Here is an 18,242-nt window from a genome sequence, read left to right as displayed (position 1 = left end):
AACAAAGAAACACCCCTCTCCCCCAGAAATAACAGCAATAGTCTATACAGACATAAAAAACTAGATAGAACTGAGAAATGAGATTATCAATAAAAGATAAATTAGGAGAATATTGATTTATTGCGCCATCAACTCTTCAAAGGTGTTTGAAGGATATTTATTTATTATTCTTCAACTAAAACATAAAACTTTCATCTAAAACCAGCTCTCTGTAAGACACCAATACTTAGAGCTTCTTCTATGAAAAGCTCCAATCAACAAATTCTTTGAAAAACAGTTGTGGCTTGACCTAGACAGGCTTCCATACAGCCACCCAACTGCTTTCTTACCCTCTCTCTGCAACAGGACAGAGAGAGAAAATAAATGGAAAATCCTAAGAGTCAAGATAGAGACGGTGAGATCACTTATCAATTACTGTAATAGGCAAAACAGTTGACTTGGGGGAAATAAATTCAATTTATTGCCAAATAGAATAGAGCTGGATAGTGAGAAACAAAGAAAACAATTTTAACACTTTTCCCAAACCCATTCCTTTTTCCTCCAGCTCAGTTTTAATCCTTCACCTCTGACTTGTCTCCCTACCCTTAGTCTGAGCAGCACAGGGGTAATGGGAAATAATGCTGTGGTCAGTTCACAACATTTCAGCTTCACCTCTCCTTCCTCCTAATGCTTTTTCCCTGCCCAAGCAGTTGTATTCTCCTTGATCCTCAATTCCTTTAGGAAGTATCCACCCAATTTGGTGTGGAACTCTCCATGGCCTGCAGTGCGGACATCCATGCTGATGTGGTCCTCTCCATGTAGAACCTCCCTCCTTCCCTTACTTCACCTTTCACCTTGATGTCTGAAGAGCTATTTCTTTTCAGATTGTATGTTGGTTTCTTTTTGTTTGTTTGAGGTTAAATTTTCCACTGCTCCCTCCTGGGGCAGCATTTTCTCAAATACATTTTCCCAGAGGCACCACCATCTTAGCCGAGGGTTTCAGCTGTGTCTAGGATGGGTCTGTTAGAACCCACTGGAATTGTCTGTCTAGAATGGGACTTGCAGAATTGAAGATAGTTGAGATAAATGCTATTATTTACTAGTTTTCTCTAGACAGTATTTCTACTCCATGTTCTTTCGGCTTTCTCTAGGTAAAACATGAATCATGGCCACTCCAATGCAGCCAAACTGATTAAAGGAAAGAATAATATAACCAAAAACTTTCAAAAAATATTGATCAGTAGGATGAAGTTAGTGGGTATTTTCTAAAATATGGCTCTGGTTTTGGGATGTAAAAAACAGCCAAGAAGTGTTCAAATTTACTGGTGTTATTTTCCCTGCTCCCTTGAGAGCTGGATTGAGGGTGGTACTAATAAAGAATAAGAAACCTGTAATTGCATCATTTTTAAAGTCCGTTATATCATACAAAAATTCTTCTGCCTTATAAAGGAACTTGTTCCCTTTCAAAGACTAAAAGTGATTATTAATCTCATCTACAAGTATCTTTCTGAATCTGAATGAACAGAAATTATCAGTTTAACCAAAGGGAAGTAAGGTGGTTTTGATTTTCTTGGTTTTGTTTTGTTTGTTTCTTTGGTTTCTTTTTGTTGGCTTTTTTTTTTTTTTAATGTGAATTAAGGAGCACCCTAAGCTTTATTAAAAATAACATGGGATTCTGTGAGCAAGGTATAACTAAGGGGAAATATTGAATACACAGGTTTTTTTGTGTTTCTGAGAAGGATGCAGTGCTTTGAATGAAATTCTTCACATTTGTGAGCAGTAAAGTAGTGAAAGAATTACCTGCATGATAAATGCACTTCATTTCTCTCATCTGTCTGCAAGTGGAACTTGTGGGAGACAGAATGACAAAGTGATTGAAAATAAGGTCTGGGCCAATTTTCTATTGAGTCTTGATCAAATGTGACTTTTTCCTTATATCTAAATTCACTGTGCACTTTGTCTGAGTTCTTCTGCCAAGCCTAATCCATGAGTCAACATTTTCAAAATGCAAAGTATTTCAGTGATACTGAAAACTCTCTAGCAAATCCATGAACAAAAATTCAATGTAAAATTTTACACCTTTTCATAGAAGCCAGAGGATTTACTGGAGTTGATGACAGTTCTGAAAAAATTACTCTAGAAAAAATTCAAAATTTCCAAATTCTGAACAGAGAGCACTGTATTTTTTCAAAGACTTTGTCATTGTAAGAAAAAACCATTATTATATAAGTAAGATGATCAAATATATATAGAAATTCCTCTTTTAGATTTCAGACTTTTCCTCAATTTGTTTTTGAAAAGTAAAAGATACCTCAGTTCTTAATGAATGCTGATTCTGTATCAATTTACTAGAGTAGTTCTTGTCAGTGTTTGGGTTTTTTTTCCCCCACTTTTGTTTGGGGGGGGGCTTTTTTTTCCTCTATATCTATATTTCCATGGATACTTCATTCCTTGAATGTTGTATCTATTGTACTCTTTTTACATCTGTTATATTTGAGGGGTTTTTCATTTTTTTTTTCACCTAATGCTTTAGTATTTATCTTTGTAATGGACTTTTCTCAAAACACATCTCAATTATTCATTCAGGAACAGCATTTTTCGCTGCCACTATTCCATCCTTTTCAGAGAGAGGGAACTGGTTCTGCTGCAGTGTGCCTCAGTAAGTCTTCCACAATCTGTGAGGTTACAGGAAATATTTATCTACTTGCCATTTTTTTAAGAAAATATTCTAATCCCAAAAGAACTCAGATCCTGCTTACATGTGCAAAAAAGTAAACAAAAAAGAAAAAAAAAAAGAAAGAAAAGAAAAATATGTGGACATAATTCTAGTACTGGCTCTTATGGCAAGCTCAAGAAACATTTCTCTGCTGTGTTTTATTATTTAAAAGCTTTTCTTTCTTAGCAGTATGTTAAAAGCCTTAATATCATCATGGTGCAATGCAAGGATAATTTGATGTGATTGAACAATACTAATAGAACACAGTAGTTAATAATGTGATGTGATGGACAGTCACAGTTGTTCACATGTTATGTTGATGGGCCAGTCTAAATAGCTAGGGTTTCAAAAGACATCATATCAGAAAACATAGACTGCATAGCTTCTCCTGAAACCCAAAGACGTGATTATAATAATCAGCTTACTGCTTTGCACTTGCTGGAAGCTGTTTGCTATTTCTATGGGTTCAAACTAGTGCTGTTATGTCATCTCAAAGAATTTCAGATGAGATTGCATCAGAAAGAGAACTCTTACTTGTAGAGGTTTTATACATTTATGCATCAACATAATGTGCAAAAAGGTATCTTCCAAAAACACATATTGCTTCAGAAATATACTGAAAGAATTTTCATGAGAAGAAAATGCTTTTAACTTTTCAGTGCATAGCAAGTCATACAAATCCTTTTTCCCTGTAACATGCCAATGTCTTTTATGTCAATGTTTGAATTGTTTTTAATTTACTAAACTTGAAGGATTATTTCATCATTCTAAGGAAAGATTCCCCAAAATCAAGAAGGGTTTGGTAGGAGTTGACATAAATCCTATTAAAGACAAAATATAAGTGATTTTTTAAAAAAACATATAATACTGGAGGAAATAAACACATGTTTATATCTTCTTTATATAAATAAAGTCCTCCTGTATATCTTCTGTTACAGTATAAAAATGGAATATCAAATCACTATGCTACAGATTTACAACTACAGTGTCTGGGTCTTCTTCCAATGCCTGAATATACTAGACTATGATTATGTTTACAACTTATGATTATGTTTACAAAGGGTCAAGACAGAGACAACCTCTAATGGCAATCTTTTGCCATTATTACTTTTCTAAGACCTCTCAATTTCTTTCATTTTGTATCAGTCCATATTACAGTATGCCTTGGAAAGGGACCTGGGGGTCCTGGTTGGTTGGTTGGTTGGTTGGTTGGTTGGTTGGTTGGTTGGTTGGTTGGTAGCAAGAGAAATCTGAGTCAGCAGTGCCCTGGCAGTCAGGAGGGCCAGCCCTGTCCTGGGGGGCATCAGGCACAGCATCACCAGCTGGGCAAAGGAGGGGATTGTCCTGCTCTGCTCTGGGGCAGCCTCACCTCAAGTGCTGGGTGCAGTTTTGGGTGCCACAATATATATATTTATATATATAAGTATTACTGTTCAAAGGAGGAGAACAAAGATGGTGAAGGGACTCGAAGGGAAGCCGAATCAGGAGTGGCTGACATCACTTGGTTTATTCAGCCTGGAAAAGAAGAGGCTGAAGGGAGACCTCACTGCAGTTACAACTTCCTTCTGAGGGGAAAAGGAGGGGCAGGCACTGATCTCTTCTCTGTGGTGACCAGTACAGGACCTGTGAGAATGGTCTTAAGCTGTGTCAGGGGAGCTTTAGGTTGGATATTAGGAAAAGGTTTTTCTCCCAGAGGGTGTTTGGGCATTGGAACAGGTCACAGCACAAGCCTGACAGAGTTCAAGAAAAATTTGAACAATGCTATCAGGCACATGGTGTGATTCCTGGGGATGTTGCTGTGCAAGGCCAGGAGTTGGATTTTAATTGTGTTTATGGGTCCCTTCTAATTCAGAAGCCTTTCTGATTTTATAAAATTCAATGATAAAAAGAAACATGAAAAATAATACTAACAAGTAGAAGCTGATAGTTGCAGATATAAACCTCATATGAATTAAATTCTATTTTTCTTAAAGGAAAAAATGGAAATATAACCACCACTTTTCTAGAATGAGTAAAAAATCAATGGCAAAAATATTCTATTCTTTTTTGGCTTTATTGTCATAGGATAAAGGAATCAATGCTGCTGGAGCATATTTTTTTACTTTTTACTCACATTTTAACACATATTATTTGTGTCATATGCTGACTTGTGAGAAAAGCCTGTAATCTTTACAGAAACTTTCTTTAGCACTGTAACTAAAGCTAGATTTATAGGAAAGTGCTCCAATTGTGCAGATTTTAATCTCCTGATAAGTTGTAGATTACACTTCAAATTTTACGGTATTAGTGGAAATAGATAAATTTGCACTGTGTAGGTCTAATAAGAAACTGAGGTGTTCTGGTTTTGTCTGGTTCTTACAGTAGACAAAAAATGACCTATGAAAAAATATGTTTTAATTTTTAGGCTCTAAAATAGTGAAAAGTCATAGAAATTGCTTTTAGAAATTTAGAAATACTCTTACTTTCTCTTTTAATATTTATAAAATTGTTATCAAAAGATTTAATGGTGACATCCTATACTTTACAAGTAAATTTTTTATCTCTATAAAACCTTCCCCTTCCCCTCCCCTTCCCCTTCCCTTCCTTTTTCACGTATTCATTCCAGTAGGGTGAATGTGTGTTCCAGTATTTCTTCTGTTTTATCTCTTACACTTGGTAACCAAGAAATGAGCATAAAGGTTCCAGAAGCTGGTTAAAATTCTGGTACACACTTCTCATGTATTAATTTATTTTTACAGTTGCAAAGGTTGCAGAAATTTAATTGTTTTAGCTTGGTATGGCTTCCACTGTTCAAGCCATGAAGATATTCTGCAAAGTCTAAAGAGTTAGGCTCTAAATTAGTGAAAAGTTTAATTTTTAGGCTCTAAAATAGTGAAAAGTCATAGAAATTGCTTTTAGAAATTTAGAAATACTCTTACTTTCTCTTTTAATATTTATAAAATTGTTATCAAAAGATTTAATGGTGACATCCTATACTTTACAAGTAAATTTTTTATCTCTATAAAACCTTCCCCTTCCCCTCCCCTTCCCCTTCCCTTCCTTTTTCACGTATTCATTCCAGTAGGGTGAATGTGTGTTCCAGTATTTCTTCTGTTTTATCTCTTACACTTGGTAACCAAGAAATGAGCATAAAGGTTCCAGAAGCTGGTTAAAATTCTGGTACACACTTCTCATGTATTAATTTATTTTTACAGTTGCAAAGGTTGCAGAAATTTAATTGTTTTAGCTTGGTATGGCTTCCATTGTTCAAGCCATGAAGATATTCTGCAAAGTCTAAAGAGTACCTTTTACTTTACAGAAGTTCTTATTTATAATATTTCTTATCAGTTTACTTAAGCCTTAATACGTTCAGAAGTAGTGTTTAAAATACTATTCTTACACATCTGACTTTCTTTAATTTAATATAGAATAAATTCACTACTACGGTCTGAGGAAGTTTATGCTGTTTAAAACTCACAACATAAAAAGAATGCTTACTTCTAAGCATTATATTGCTCATAATATCTAAAGTACTGTATTCTGTATATGGTTTTGGTGAAGTAACGGCCTGCAATTTACTTCTTTTCATGTTAATAAAGAAGAAACAAAAGAAGTGGGGAGAGGTGTAGAAATAAAATGCATGGTGCTAGAGGGCTTTTTGCAAAGTGTTTTTTTTTTTTTAATATTTGGTGAATGTCAGATTAGTTCATATGTATATATCTAAATCTTTACTCTCATTTTTGCCTTAGACTCCCATATCTATTTTTTATGTTGTATCTCTGAAACACTTTGAAGAAAGAAATAAAAAAGATAGAAGAAGAAATGGAAATTCTGTTCAGTGTGGGAAATGACAGGAACTGATCTCATAAACCTAAAGCGCTGAGAGCTGTGAGGTTAAAAACTGTCAGTCATAGCTATATGATGGAATCTCTTCCAGAAAACTGAAAGAGATTGATGTTTAAAGGTTTGCCAACAGTGTGATCACTAGCTAGATCAAACTAGACTACCTGGCCAGGTGAAGTAGCTTAGGAGATGGAGAGATGTTTCTAAGACCTGGACCACAGGAGGAGCTGGCCACCCGTGGGACCAAAGCCAGCGGCTGGGGGGATGATGGAGTCTGTGCCTGCTTGCATCTAGGAGGGGCAGATGGGGAGGATAAGGATCTGGGATCACCTGCTGCATGGACCATGAGTTCAAGGACAACTCCTGAGGAATCTGTTATGTGTCAGTGTAGGGGTGTTCATGTCTGTAGGTTCTCACTGCACAAGTGTGTTAGCAAAGGGGATCTGGAGTGGTGTTGCGGTTCACGTTTATTTCATTTAGTTATTGTTAAATGGCTCATTCTGTTATCCCCCCCATGTTTTCTCCAAGTTGGTTCTTCCCCAAGTTGCACCACCTCTTAAAACTGTCCCTCATGCTATTCCCCTCCCTTTGTTCTAGTCCCTTCCCTGCCTATCAAGGTGACCCTGCCCTCCTTCCCTGCCTATCAAGGCAACCCTGCCCCTTTTTCCTGAATGTTCCCTGCCACTCACCCCTTGGCCCAATCCCTGATTGAAACACCTACTTGGAAATCCCCTAATCCATGATGCCCCATTGGTTGATGTGCTCTTTTCCCCCCCATCCTGATTGGTCCCATAATGTTGATGTAATCCCCTTGCTCCACCCTTGAAATCCCTCTATTGGTTGAGTTTCTGTATCCACCCCCTGGTTTGTATATATTTACCCCCTTGCCCAGATACTCTTGGGATTCTTTTGCCTTTTTTGTTGTACTGCTCTGTGCCATGGCTATAACACTGTAGCATTTGTAGTTCTTCAGGTTCAGTTGTGGGCAAATCCCAGTCCCTGGCTATTCCCCACTTCTGTCATGCCTACAGGAGTGTACAGAGCTAGGCCAGGTTCCAGTGGACTTTGGCGGAGCAGCACTATGGTCTCAGGTGTTCTCATATGTCCAGGTGGTAGCTAGAGAGACTGTCTGTGTCCAACTTGTAGAGACAATGTGTATTATACCTACAGACAAATCTTGCAGTAGTGGATGTGTGGGAGAAGACAGGCACAGGATGAGGCCACTGATGCTGTGTTCATGTGCTTTGTGCGATCTGTGTGGCTGAAGGTGTTTATATGTGCATACGTATTGTAGATGTGAGTTTTTAGTGCCTAATGGGAATACAAGCTCAAATTCATTATTCTTGGTCCAGGGAACATGGAGCTGTGTAAGGCTTGACTCAGGTGGCTGGATTTGACTCTGCAGCAAGAGATGCTCTTAGGTAAAATACATCTTTTCCCTGATGGCACTTGAAAGTTCAGCAGAGCTCTCTGAACAACACCGTGTCCTGATGTACTTTGTAAGTTACTTTTTCCTCTGGTCCATCCCTTCCCTTTGCTGGGAGTACGGTTTCAGCTCAGCTGGCTTGATAACTATGCTAGGAAAAACATAAGGATATTGTACAGCCTTGCTCAAGAAACTTGGTCCTGAAGTCGAACTATTGAAACACAGGCAATGATACAGCTATGTGCGTGCAGAGATAGCTTAACAGGCAAGAAAACCAGCAACATACGTATGTTTTAGAATTGTGTTACAAAAAAACTGTGTGTAATGAAAAAAAAATCAAAAACAACAAAGAAAGTTAACAAAAAGTATGGTTACCAACAGGAAAACTCTGTGATATATAGGAAATGAGAAGTGTTCGTAGATGGTGGGTTGGAAAGCAGACTGAAAACTATTAAAGGTGATGGAAAAGGAAGAATTTTTACAGAAATGTGGCAAATTCACTACCTATGTGAGAAAACCCAAAAGGAAGCAATGACAGGCTTACATGTTTTGGATTTTTTTTTTTTTAATTGGAAACATTTAAGTAAATGGAGTCAGAGATTTTTGCATAGATAGGGATAAGCAGATGATGGAAGCTGGATTGGAGGGAACATTAAGAGAAAAGAAACTTACCAAAAAAAATCTCAGAGAGCTCCAGACAAAGAGTATTTGGTAAAAGGTTGCAAAACTGTTGCACTGAAAAAGAAGAATAATGATTTTGTCAGAAAGTATTTTGAAATAGAATAAGGTGTCAGCTTGTCACTGAATCTTGTCCATTGCAACCACATACACCCAAGCACTCAAAATTTTATTTGAAGTATGTGTAAAATATCTACTGTAAAAACTGACAAACTGCGGCTCACAAAGTACTTTGCAGTTTCTGAAACCAAGGAAATCTATATGTGTGTGTGTATATATATATATATATATATATATATACACACATATATATATACTTGAAGAAAGACTAGCACTTACAGCTGTGAAGTTCTAGGAAAAGGGAGTAAGAAACATCAAGTGTGCTGCAAGTGTTCTACTTTCATCAGTATGCAATTTAATGATCTCCATGCCAAAGGGGAAAAATAATAATCCCTAGCAGTTTGTCAAAAATGAATGTGTTGAGAATTTTTTCCTGTGCCGAAGTCACATAAACACTGAGTACTTGAGCAAGACATCAATAAGCAAAATTCCAGATCTGAACAGCAGTGAAAAAACTTATACATTCTGCTGTGCATGCTATCTTTTTCTGTGATCACCATCTAATGTTTGATATGAAAGTGAAAAAAACCTTAAACATTGTATATGAAGGCCAGAGAAAAAAATCTTCCCCATCTGCTGTAAGTGATAAGCAGAACCATGAAATATGCATTTAGTATTATAAAATATTTGAAAAATAGATGTACAGCTGAATCTAGTGCTACAGCTATTTTAAGTGGGAGTGCAAATGTGACTACAGCTTTAAAAAAAGCTTTTATGGATAGATGCTGCGTTTTTTGGATGCTTGAAAATACTATTTTTGTTTTGTTTTTTAAAGTGTGTAAGGCACTAGAAATTTTCTCTACTTCCCTTGCAGAGTCATTTTATATTTGATTATGAAAACTATTTTATATAGTAACTTCTTTCAAAATTTATCAAATTATTTATTTTTAATTTCTTTTCACATGGTTAAGATATTTTCTCTGTCTTCAGTAACAATACTGCAACTTTTTTTGTTTTTAATCTTCAAGTCAAGCATTACATAACTAATTTATTTAAGACTTATTCCCATGTGTCAATTCCTCACATCCTCTGAAGTCTTTCCAGCTATTGATTATCTTTCTGGTAAAGAGGTACCTATAAAAGAAAGAAACATACCGGGTACAAGGGGCTGGTCTCCAGGCAGGTGTATAAAATGCATTTTTATGTCCCTGGTCTATGGCATTGGTTTCTGTTCAGATTATGAGAGGATTTTTATCTCCAAGGCAAAAAGATACTCTGCTTAATATCCCCTTTAGCTGTGTTTTATTGCCACAGCTTAGTGGTTCCCCAGAGTCATTGCATTTTGGTGAATGAGGGATAACATGGGGGTTTCTACAGAAAATGTGACTGAGGAGAAAGTGTTACCTCTTGTTCTTAACAGAGATGATATGATGGCAACTAAATATTTCACATATACTGACACTGCTAAGTATGAAGAATAAAAGTAAACACCTGCAAAATTGTTCTTTAAAGAGCAACTAAGCAGATTATTACAGAATAAACATATCCCTTAAGAGAAACATAGAAGAACAGAGGGTACATTTCTACATTCACCTTTATTTTTTTTTTTTAATGTCCTTTTTCTACTAGCTTCTCTGAAGTGAAGTTTTGGGTCATTTAGCACTTGTCTCTCCTCCGAAACAAAGGCTTGATCATGTAGGTTTGACATTTTACTTTCTGCTGCTTTTAACCAAGATAGACCAATTTGATGGATGGTAGTATTGAAATACACAATCTGTGGAGAATATCATACACTGTTTAGAAATATAATATATTTGTATGAGGGTCTATCAGCATATCTAGAACACGTTAACAAGATGTTCTGCATACTTCTAACTATTAGCTTAAGTTCTTAAAAAATAAAAAGTTTTTCTCTGTGGGATGCTGAGAAGAATAAAGCTGTGCTATCTTTTCTTTAAAGGATGCATGCTGTCATCTTAAGCAGAAAGCACATTATTTGGGAAGACATGTTATCACCCAAGGCATAATTATTATCTGGAATTATAGATTGGCAAGTTACAGTTTGCCCACACATAGCTTCCCAACCTCAGTTTTTTACTGAAACCTCAACATCAGAAAACACTAAGTTTCTGCTTCCCTTTTTAAGGCTTCTTTATTTTGTTTACCCTGCAGAATGATTTATGTGTTCTCGAAGCCATTTACCTATCTACTTTGTGTGTGGATGTCTTGAATAACTCGAAAGGTCTCATATTAATTAAGATTGAACTTGTTGTTGTTAGAGGTCTTTTCCAACCTTAATGATTCTATATCCCATTAGAAACCTATGCTCATCATAAAATCTTTTTTTTAACAGACCTCAGGCAATCTAGATCATTAGTTCGTCCAACTTCCCTCTCAGAGCAGGTCTAGTTACAGAAAGATAACTCTGCCTTGTCCAATTGTGTTCATAAAGATCTTTAAGGATCAAGAAATCTCAACCTCAACCATCTATTTGCTCTTTCAGAATAAATGAATTTGTGATACTGCTGAACTTCCATATATAGGCTAGCTATAGTTAAAAAATACTGTAATTTCTTTTTTGAGTTGGTTGGTTTTTTTGTTGTTGTTGTTTTTTGTGTTTGTTGTTTTAGGATTTTTTTAAATAAAAAGCATGGGAAATTTTCAGAAAACATTAGACCATCAATGAGACAAGCGATACAAGAAGTCCAATATATATTTTTCTACTAAAACACTATCACTGCAAAAAATTTCAAATGAAGACCTAGTAACACATCGTCAAAGAGCTATTTGCATTTTGCATTTACCCACCTCAGTTACATAGCTGTTGAAAATATTTGTCAAAGCAGATACCGAGATAATAAAACCACTTGCAAATGCAATTGCGTACATTCTGATAACAGCTTTATACTGTACAAAAGTAAAGCCACATCTGCACCAGAATTAAGAAAAATACTTCTTTTTGATAACCTGAAATGTCATGGAATTTGCTGCATTATTTAAAGTCACATAAAGTTCTGAAATTCTGAAAAATTTCATAAACCTTGCAAACATAACTTTAATTCTTATCATCGCTCCATCTTTCCTTCCCCAACCCAGCTATCTGAATACAATTTTATTGAGATCTTTCACTAAATGGAATAGGACAAATCACTGCAGTATTTTCTGGGATAAACCATGAATTTTCTGTAGTAGTTACACTTGAAGAGCTAAAACTCCATTTGCTGGATGATTTTAAAATTTTCTTTAAAGATTTGACAATTTTCTTTAAAGAAAATTGTCAAATAATTACAATTTTGTCATTTCAATGATTTTCTCTTCATTAACTAGAAGTACAATTCCTAAGAGGACCTTTCCTGGGGAAAAAAATTTATTCTTTAAAGGGAAATGTGGCACCAGTGTGACCATAACACTGTAGACCTATAATTATAGTACTTCCATTCCCAGTAACAGACCTCAGGCTTTTCATTAACTCTGCATGGACTTGGGACTAGGGTTTGTGAGGCTTGCTTTGTACAGACGCGTCTTGGTCTGCCAGGAACATTTGTTTTAGGTTAGTTAACAGCAGCTGTACCACAGACAGATGACTGTTAAAGTATTAATTTTAGTTGTTGTTCAGCTTTGTTCAGTTTTGTTGTTAAACCATTATCACCATAACTTTCACTAGTAGTACTAACCAGTAGGCATTCAGTGCAGAACGACCTATGACCGTAGAATATAATACATTTTATTATTATTAGCAGTCTTTAAAATGCAGGCACAGGAGGAAGTTGGAAAACCCAGGGCTTCAATGCAGGTCATGGATCACCAGTTGTTTGCCATCAAAGGAAAGCAACTTAAAGTGACGGGTGAAGAGGTTATGGGGATGAAAAAGAAAAAAAAAAGATCATGTATGAAGGAAGAGCAAGGCACACTGTGTATTAGAAAATGTCTTAAAGTAGTCCTCAGTGAATTCTAGGGGAAGCAGGTAGAATTCCTGACCATTAGTATTCCATGTCCCTTGGTAAAGAATTTGTCATACTGAAAATTTGCTGCAGCGCTTCCAACACCCAACTTCTTAAGGACTCAGATCAGCTCACAACAAGGGTAAAATAGCAGAAATAGGGATATAAATTGGAAGGCTTGCACAGATAAGTTTAAATTATTATTATTGAGAAGTAGCACTGATAGAATACTGGAGAGGGTATGTGTTAGTATTGTGATAACTTCATTCCTAATGACATGGTCAGATTCCTAATGTTTTATTTGCATTATCAAAAAATTATTGTTTGTACATATTAGCTATGTTTATTTATCCCAGGTAATCTGCCTGGGGCTTTGGTTTCATATCTGGCTTTTGGAACTTAGTTGTGAATTGAATTCAGTCAGGGACGATCCAATTGGCTTTGTCATGATACACAGAATTGTCCCATATATTTTAGTACACTTAGATTCTCTGACGGTGGTAAATTGTTGAGCATGTGCATGGAGGAAATACTAGCATTAAGGTCAGATGAAATGTTAGTTCAGGGTTCTTGTCATATGCTTTATAATATAGTCCTTAATTATATGATCACACTCTTTATTTCAGGATTGCCATGAAAAAGGGAGAAGGAAAAAAAAAAGTCACATTTCGTTCACCTTGTTTATGCAACTTGCTGCTTAGATTCATTAGTCACAATTTTCATTTGGCCTTCTAAGTATCCATTAAGTAAGAGAGTGGTGATGATGTCACACTTCATGAATGGAATCTAGATTCAAAGAGCAGAATAAAATTTTATACATACATACCTGCATATGAATTAAGAAGTAGGATACAATTGCCTAAACATCGTCCATCAATGCAACTAAAATTACACACCAAGCAGCCTTGTCTTTGCATATGTTTTAAACTGATGTTCCAGCTCACTTAAAAAGACACTTACTTGAAGGATGTCCTTGCAAATTCTATTTTTTGAGAGAACATATGGGAAATAATTGTGTTTGTATTTTCCTTCTGATTTATATAGAATGCTAGAGACATCATCCTAGGCTGAAATTGTTTTTCTTTTAATGCATTTTCTGTCAATGTGAATTCCTTTATATTAGTCCCTGTAAAAACAAAATCTTTCAGTATGTCTATGTTTTTTTCAGAGGATTGCCTTTTTTTTTTTTTTTTTTTTTTTTTTTTTTTTTTTTTTGTGGTTTGGATGAGGTTTGTGGTAGTTATAGTTTTGGGGTTTTTAGGTGTTTGAGGGAGAGAGAAAAAAGGGCAGAACAAATAATTGTCATGGCAAGTGTATTAAAAAATCAATAGAGAAAACTGTAAATAATGGAAATAGTTACAAATATTTCAGGTTGGATGGACACCATAGAGAAGACCTGTATGTTCCACAAGAAATCACTTTGCATAATCCAAGTATAAGAAGCAACATGTTCTGAATTATGGGAGAGTGAGATATTTTGAACATCGTGTTATGACAGGCCTCACACTGAGTGCTTACACCGAGCTGGAGCAGAGCATAGGAGAGAAATTTTGAACACCTCATTTAGACACTCAGTTATCTTTCATTGTTAATTCTCAGCATCTTTATTGACTGAAATTAAAAAAAAATAAGATAAATATGTGCTTCCATGTCTCATGTGTTGAAGCTTGTCAGTGGTGTCCCTTGAACAGACAAATGTCTCATAGGCTCTCTGCTTAGACACGTTCACATTGACTGAGAAATCAGAACGGTATTTTCTGTCTTGGGGTCCAGCCTAGCTTGGTTTTTCATGATAATATGCTGAGCTAAAGCTATAGCATCACAAAGCATCTAGGAAAAGTAGAATCAGGTAACCCTTAAGTTAATACAACAGTGGGCTATGTTAAAAACCTGTGAGACAGACAAAAATGAATCTTTTTTTGTCATGGAAATTAAGGACATATAGTCCCAGCTGTTTATTCTCAATCTTTATGTGAATTCCCAACAGGTATCAGCTGGCATTGTATTCAGTGTCTAAAAGAAAAATTCAGTCCTAATCTTTTGTTAAAATCTTCTGTCTAAATTTTCCTCTTTCATGTGAACAGAACAGATTCATAGGGCCACTCTGATCTTCCTGCATGTGTAGAAACACCAGTGCCAGCAATAAGAGTTCTCTGCAAGGAAGAAGAGCAGAATAGATAATAAGTGCTCTATTGTGCAGACTGGAGAGGAGAATTTAGTTTTAATGATCCCATTACTCTCTGCTAGCCTGCTAAAAATTGCTGCACTGAATAAACCAGTAGAGGCTGCTTTTTGTCAAATAACTGGAATGTCTTTCATAAAACTTAATTTTTTTTACAGACACTTTGTAGGGCAATTAGGGCAGCTTAGCAAATTCCTTATTTCCCACTGGACATTGTAATTCACAACAAACTAATTAATTTTTTATCTGAAAATGCTACATACTTTCACTGTTGTTTATTTTTAATTAAAATTAAGGTCCTGAAACAGTCAATGACAATTACGAATACATGCAAGGCATTAAATATGACAATTTGAATTATTAATTATTAATTATCACATTGACATGCTAATTATTTCTGGCAAAAACACAGGATACTTTACTTAAATACTAATATAACTGCACTACCCATTTTAATTTCTGAACAAAGTTATGTAGTGGCTTAACAGAATTTTGAACCTTAGAGATAACAATAGTACAGGAGATTTGTCTTTTGAAAGATCAAAATGTTCACCTTGAGTAAATCTCATCTTTGAGAAGTGGAAGACAGTAATTCACTTACACTGTAACAGTGAAAATAACAGAAGACAAGTTTTAAAAGCTTTTCAGGAAGCAATCCAACTACGTGTTTAAATATTAAAAAATGCACCATTGCATAAAATAGAACAATCACAATGGACATCTAAATGTATCCCTAGTGGAAACTAATTTTTACAACAAGATGTGTTTTAGAACTCTCTTAACATCAGTTGCAACATGTAGCTGTCTCAAAACCATAATTAATATCATGGAAAGCCCAAGGGTTTTTTTTTATTAAGACACTAAATGGAACATCACTGCTTTTCTCCCCATTGCTTTAGCAGCACAAGCTAAAGTGTAAGTGTTAACATTTTGAGCTTCAAGATCATGAAAGAAACAAAATTTGAAACAGTTGGTAATCTGATTTTTCCTGAATTTAGCTTGTTTTCTCATAGAATGTAAAGAATAGCTACTTGGGATAAAAAATTAGAAGACTTGTTCTGACACAAATAAAACAAGTACAAGAAAATACAGTTATTTTGTGTTCCTCATTAGCATGAGAGTCATTGCATCCTGTGAGAGATATATCCTAAATAAGAAAGACAACAGAAAAATTCTGCAGTTACTTAGTTGTGACTTTACAATTGTGCGTGTATCGTTTAATACATGTTGCTTTCTGGGACATAGGTTTGGCTTTTTGTAGTGGATGGCAGCATAAGGGAAATCTAATTTATAACCATTTCTCAAGACCCTTTTCAAGCCGAACTGTGCATCCTTAGGTACCATTACTTAGGACTGCTAGTAATAGTATTTTAAAGCATACTTTTCACAAACAAGTTTTGTGATCAGGTCTATCAAAGTATATTAGAAGTCTTTTATAAATGCTCTTGGATTCAGCTTTGTGTCCTGGCAAAGATGCCAAAGAATTTTCAAAGTTGTACCTATTTTGTTTCATATATTCATGATAATTTATTATTTTTCCCCATGTTGTTTAAAACAGAGATAGAAATTCTCACGTGTTCACGTTTACGTGAATACACCCTAAGATTTTATAAACTTTTAAACTATGAAATTATTAAACGAGTTATTTTGGTGATTAAAATTATTACATTGGCAGTGTCTGTATTCTTTACAGGAAACATTTTCTCTGTGAACTCCATTGTATTATTGGGTTGCAAAACCTTGGACATGTATTCGGGATAATATCAATACTGTAAAATTTATGCTCTATGCTTTGTGCAAATTCTGCTGTTGGAGCAGTCAATGGGGAGAAAGTTTTATGGTGTATAAGCTTACTGATAGTGGATTAAATACTGAAATACATTGCAAAAGAGTGTAGCTTGATTTATTGGGCATTGCTATTTTCAGAGCAAATCCTATTTCTTGGCTGAGCTCAAACAGAAAATGATATAAAAATGCATCAACTGCAGATTGTCTTGATAAATGTCTTTAGCACTTGTAACATTCTGCTTTGGCTGAACTGAAAAAGGAGAGAGACCATGATGTTTACAATTTCTGCTAACTGTTCTTTTACACAGACTTAGGGTTATTCCTACCAAGAACAGCTGTTTGGGTCTCTGGAAAGAATGTAAGGATAGGATAGTTGGATGTACAGCCAAAGGGAAGAAGGCAGGGACAGAAGGGATGGTTGGAAAAGGCAGAAGCCAAAGGGAAGGAAACTGGGACAGAAGGAGGGATGGAGAAAAAGAAATTCAAACTGTCTACTAGATAAAATTCTAGTATTTGCTCAAATGACAGGTAAGAAAGGTCCAGTTCAAGTATAATTTAGATTGTGGGTAAATCTTTCTTTATGTTGAACTGTATTTTGTAGAAAACAAATAATTTCTTTCTTTCGTTCTTTGAGAATTGAAGCTTGTCTCAAGAACTTCAGAAAGGAAAACTACTTCCCATAAGATTTTGTGTAAGACACAGAATCAAACCCAATGTTCCCAGTATTAAAAGAGAACTGGAACAGCAGTGCAGAATAACAAGAAGAATTTTCAAACCTTAAAAATGGGTAATTAATTTCAATCTTGAAAGAATTTTTGCACATAAAATACATTTTCCAGGAATGAAGAATGCATTTTTGATTACAAGTTTTCAGAAAATGCTGAATTAATCTTAGTAGATTAAAAAAAAAAAAACTGAAACTCTAGAAGATACAAGCATGAAAACTAGAATTAGATTTAGGTAACATGGTGCTTTTGTCTGGAGTACATGGAGAAGATTAATTTTGATAGTATGTATGTCAGTGTTTTTTCTGGAGAGCTTTCATTCAATATGCCAATCTTCAGTCAGAAATAGAACATTTTCAAATAAAATCTTGAGTATAGTAGTACTTCATCTCTTTTTGCCCTGTATGAAGGAAGTAAATTTTAAGCCATTTCTGTTTAGAGAAACCTCCTGAAACTCTTTTGGTGTAAAACTTAAAATTTCATAGCTCTTGCTTTCATCACCACAGTCAGATTCCCATCCTGTTCAGCAAGTATTCTCCTCTAACACTCTGCAGAGGTCTTCAGATCATAATAATGCCTGGGATATTTCTAGTTCTTGGCCTCTGCCTTTCTTCTTGAACATAAAAAACATGAGGTCAAAAGTACTGGGTTAGATTAACATCTTGCCTCTGATAGCAGCCAAATGTCAATCTATCATAAGGGGCATAAGGAAAGGGAAAGCACATATTTCCCTCTAATAATCTTCGTCCTCCAAAAAAATTGTAGTTTGTCTAATTAAGTGCCTATGTAACCCATAGGCACCAACCTAACCACCCTTTTTCATAAGCTAACACAGCATTCTTTTGAATTATGTAAACTTTTGAGAAAAGTTCCCCAGTCTAACTACATATCGTGTGTGTGAAGGAAAAAAAACAGTGTTTTTGTC

Source organism: Haemorhous mexicanus, chromosome 2, assembly GCF_027477595.1.
Source record: "Haemorhous mexicanus isolate bHaeMex1 chromosome 2, bHaeMex1.pri, whole genome shotgun sequence".
Classification (NCBI taxonomy): domain Eukaryota; kingdom Metazoa; phylum Chordata; class Aves; order Passeriformes; family Fringillidae; genus Haemorhous; species Haemorhous mexicanus.
Note: the sequence above shows the minus strand (reverse complement) of the source record.